The 4,972-nt window shown below is 39.0% G+C and overlaps 1 pseudogene; it reads right to left on the bottom strand.

The window, feature by feature from the left end:
* The window catches only part of LOC107738913 (zinc finger protein 609 pseudogene), a 27,509-nt pseudogene extending 25,139 nt beyond the window's left edge, over positions 1-2,370 (bottom strand).
* Positions 2,371-4,972: the final 2,602 nt, after the last annotated feature.

Genomic DNA, 4,972 nt, shown 5'->3' with positions numbered 1-4,972 from the left:
GCCCAGTTTGTTTGGAACGGTTTGCTCCTCCGAATCACAACCTGTAAATATGATTAATAATTGTTGCTTTGATTTTCTGTCGAGCGTGCAAAATATGTAGTTTTGTGTGTTGTGTTGTGTATAGACCAATTTCAGTGTTTGCAAACAGTGATGACGTTTTTTGTGGGCGGTGCCTATCTGGTGGCAGAAAATGACAGTTTTAAAGGCAGAGTAAGGGATTTCTGGTAGCCAATGTTTATATTTGAAATCACCAAAACAAACATGCCCCTACCCCAAAAGGGTCTTGCCTCTATTCTGATAGCTCCGCCCCACATATATGTATGCAACCCAGGCATCGATTAGTTCTGTGAAACAAAGCAAAACTAATGTTACACCGTGTCTACGGACGTGAGTGGCGCGGCGCAACAAATCCCGACAGAAAACTGCTGCCGGGTTCTATTTATGACGTGCTGACACACATTTCAAATGGTTTTCAATGGTCGCTTGATCGCGTCCAGTGTAGTCAGACTTTAGCTGTTGTAGACACGGTGTTACTCACCTATTGAGAAGAAACAAAGCAACCTCGGCGTCCGATCGCAGGCCTCCGCTCCTTGAGTTCTCTCCAGCGCTGGAAAGCTGATCCAATATTTACACGGGTCCTACTTCTTTGCCTTATCGTTCCGCAGACGTTTTCCTCTTTTGTTTTTTATCCGCCATCTCTATCTTTCTGTCGCTCGGCTAATGTCCGTCCCATGCACCGAAAGCTCTCTCCTCCACATCACGAGTAGACACGCCCCTTATTGCTGATTGGCTACAAGTTTGTTTTGCTATTCGGCCCGAATCAGTTTTCTAAAGTGTTTTTGAAAAATCACATACCCTGCCTTTAAACACGTTCTCCGACAAGCGGAAGCAATGAGACCTGTTTTCCGGGTTTGGTCAGGTGATGTTCGACATATACCCTATGACAGAATTTTCATTTTTGGGTGAACTATCCCTTTAAATGTGTGGTGACAATTAAATGTGTTTCCAATTAGCCTGCAGCAACAAATAATTTTCAATTTACCTTAAAGATAACTAAAGTAAGGTGTAAGGTGCAAGCAGCTCACACTGGCAATTTAAAGGTGATGAGCAGGAAAACTAGTGTTTCTGATGAGTGTAAGGCAGTGAAGATTAGCTACAGAGCCTCTAATCCCCATCATAAAGCAAACACACATTTTGGCCTCTACTCAAACAACACAGAGATAAAACTAGCAGAATTATGGCTTGATAAAATTATTCAGAACCAGTGGGAAAATCAAGTAAGCAGATAAATTATAAAGATGGTATCAAATGTTAACACCAGGGTACTTTGACATACACCATGTTATTTACATTTCAGGTACTCCAAAGGTACTTCAAAGAACACCATGATACTTGTTCAAAAACATGGTGTGGTCCACGTCCAAAAATCATGATATAACTACAGTACCATGGTTTTGTTAGTGTATGTGGCTGCTGAAGGTGGTATTATATCATATGAAGTCCTAGAGTGAGCTCTGTGCTTGAAAGCAGTGATTCACTATGAATCTGCTGATACTCACACATCCTTTGACATTCATAACAGACTCGAGCTCTTCCACAGAGAACTGCAACTCCAGCATAAACAAGCAAGTGCTGTTTTAAACACACTCGGAGTGTTTGTTGACTGCATAACCCGTGTATTTCCTTACTCCGTGAGGGGAAAAAACGAATATTACTGGTGTAATCGAGTAAACTGGGACTCGTTGTTCGATTCGACGCACCTAACGCGCGGTTCAAACGCATTGGTCCGCGTTGCTCCTAAGGAAATGACTGGCTAAGATGGTCAAAGCATGTGTGAGCCATGACAACCGAGCTAAGCTAACGGGCTAAAGCACCTCCAGTCTCCATCTGCACCAATAAAACACCACCCCCTACCCACACACACACATACATACATACACCATACATACATACACACACAAAAGAAATGCATTAACCCCAGCGCCACTTACCCCACACGCGAACCCCTATCCAGAGAATACTTATGTACATTCCATAGAGAAAGGTGGAATGCCTCTGGATTTGCGTACGGAATTCCAAAAATGCTCCCAAAGCAGTGCACTTTCCAACACATCCAGCAACTAGAGAAAGGGAAGGCCAGCAGCCATCACACTCCTAAAGATCCCGTTCAGAAATGGAAACACTGCCCTGAAACTGGCATCGCAGGATCTAAATCTCAAAGCGTTCTTCAAATACGTCTTTCTTAAACTCCAGGACGATAAATCCAACATCTCGGCACGTCCATTTTCACATATATTTATTCATTTTTTCCCCTTGAGTTGAGTCCTAGATCCCTCGCTCCTTTCAGTAAGGGAGATACAGTGTAACTAAAGGGCAGGAGGAGGAAGCGCCATGAAATCCAGGAGAATGATCCGCTTGGATTGAACCCCACGCGCGTAGTGCATGATAAGACGTGGAAACTGGATAGTCGTTCCATTCCACCACTGCCAAGCATTCTTTCTGAAACTTCCCACGTGTTTGAATGTGTTGTTGTGTCCAAAGCGTTTAAAACGCCTTCAGAAACGTGGTCTTTTTTGCCTAAACTTATTTTTCTCTAATCTCTGTCCCGTTTTAACATGTTCACTCTATGTCTTGATTATGAAATGACAAGTTGTTTGTACAAATTCAGTTAAAAAGCAAATGTACAAAAACAGTTTGTTTTATAGTTATAATTATGTATACATTCTTGTAATGATGAATGACATAAATATGCTTCAGAGTTGTAATCATGTAAATCATATTCCACAAATCACTTATGAGCAGTCCAGATCTGTTAATTTGAGCTGAAATAGTAATAGATAAAAATAGGTAACAACAGATGTCATCATGACATATTCTAAGATCACATTTAATAACTATAAAACAGCAAGTGTTGATCAGACAATACTTTTAACCATCATCACCAATAAATTATCAAATCAATGCTATTTTAGTATCATTGAGATACTATAACATTTTTTAATTTTAATTGTATTTATTTATTTTTATGTCAATAGTTTGTATTCATTTTATTTCTTTTTCTTTTTCTTTCTTCTAGTTTTAGTGCATCAAGTTGAACTAAATTAAAATGAGAAATTCTGCCTTGGCAACTTAATGAAATAAAATACATTTATTAAATTACATTTATATTTATTTCAAGTAACTATTAAACTCAATTTTTTAGACTCTTATTGCCAGAGATTCACTGAAAATCTTCCCCTCCATTGTAGTTCGAAAACCTCATTTGCACATGTGCGATTATGGTGTGAAGATACGACATGTATTATAGGAAATGAGCAGCATGGACATTCTTCTACATAACCTTTTTCAGAGAGGGAAAAGAAATAGTGAAATAGTTATGCCCAAATTTACATTTTGGATGAACAATCCCTTTAAAAGAGTTAAATGATCAAACACTTGACATTCGGTAGTGCAGTAACATTGCTGGCGAGTGATTTATCTGTAATGTTTTTGCTTTCAGTTGACTGACAGCATTGCTTTTGACATGATTGAGAAAAATTATCATTTTTAAAGGGGTCATATGATGCGATTTCAAGTTTTCCTTTCTCTTTGGAGTGTTACAAGCTGATTGTGCATAGATAAGATCCCTGAAGTTGCAAAGACTAAAGTCTCAAAACCAAAGAGATATTCTTTATCAAAGTTAAGACTCTGCCACGCCCCCCTAAAACGGCTCGTTCTAACACACCCGAGGCGGGGCACAGAGGACCTACAATAATGTACAGTATTTGAAAAATAATGTGTTTTTTGAACATTAAAGCATGTCAACATATTCTATTACACCAAATACACAAAATAATGATCTTTAAAAAAGCCTCATATGACCCCTTTAAAGACACAAAGGGCATACACTTAGTGCTTTAATGACTCATTTTCCCACTGTGCAGTAGACTGACAAAACCCATGAATATGAGCTTACATGTTAATGTAGCAAATAAACACAAACATTCCATGCTTCTTTAACAAGATCAAAGATTTCTTAATAATGTAAAAATGTTGATGTGCGGGTAGGCTATTACTCGTTCACTATTTCCACAGCTCAGTGAACACTGGAAAGCTCTTCTAAACAATGCTAGTTTCCATCTGGCTGATAACAGACCAGCAGCTCCAGGTTTCATCATAAACTCAGCCGTGGGGAGAGATTTTTCACTCTATTTCTGGGTGCCTGGGTGGCAGCGTCGTGTCTGTAGCCACAGGTATGCTCATTTGCACTTTCTTTTATTTGGGGTTAACAGAGTGAGGCCTGTCAAACAGTGGCAAGAGAAGGAAATGCCTGCAAGGAAAGTGCTGACTGAGAACAGGAAGACCTGCTGCTGACATTCCTTCTACAACCTAAGCCTCTTTTAAAATGCCCCCTCATTCAAATGCAAAAACATAAGCTTTTCTTAAGATAATTAGCTCCTTCACACTTGAATCATGCTTTTAATAGCTCATACTGTTTGTTTAAACAAATGCAGGAAATTAATAATACTCCATAATACGGTTGTTTTATAGAGAAACATTTTCATTTATAAATCCCACGCATCGCCCCAAGATCACGCAGTCGACAATGGCTCTGTGAAACTGAATTTTGGAAGCTCTTCAGCACTTACCCAGAAAATGTCTTTTGTATTTTGGCACAAAGGAGCGCCCCAGCACCCCATAGGTGGTTGAGATGACCGAGTTTGATTAGCTGCTCTCTGGCTCTAGCTAAGGGAAGGTTTTCAAAAAGTTGAATCTTAACCAGTATTTGTATTTTGGACAATTAATTGCATAATATGATGGAAAAAAAGAAGCCAAGTGACAGACATGCTGTAAAAGGGTGGTTCTTATGAAAATGTTCAAGCAAGGTCACATTTCAGGTCAAAAACAAAGGAAAATATATTTTGCATTAGTAAAACACACTATGTAAATCTACTGTGAAGTACAAATACATTTTTTTTAAATAATCATGGTG

Source organism: Sinocyclocheilus rhinocerous, unplaced genomic scaffold, assembly GCF_001515625.1.
Source record: "Sinocyclocheilus rhinocerous isolate Xijiao unplaced genomic scaffold, SAMN03320098_v1.1 scaffold1396, whole genome shotgun sequence".
Lineage (NCBI taxonomy): Eukaryota > Metazoa > Chordata > Actinopteri > Cypriniformes > Cyprinidae > Sinocyclocheilus > Sinocyclocheilus rhinocerous.
This window is presented reverse-complemented; position numbering and strand designations above follow the sequence as displayed.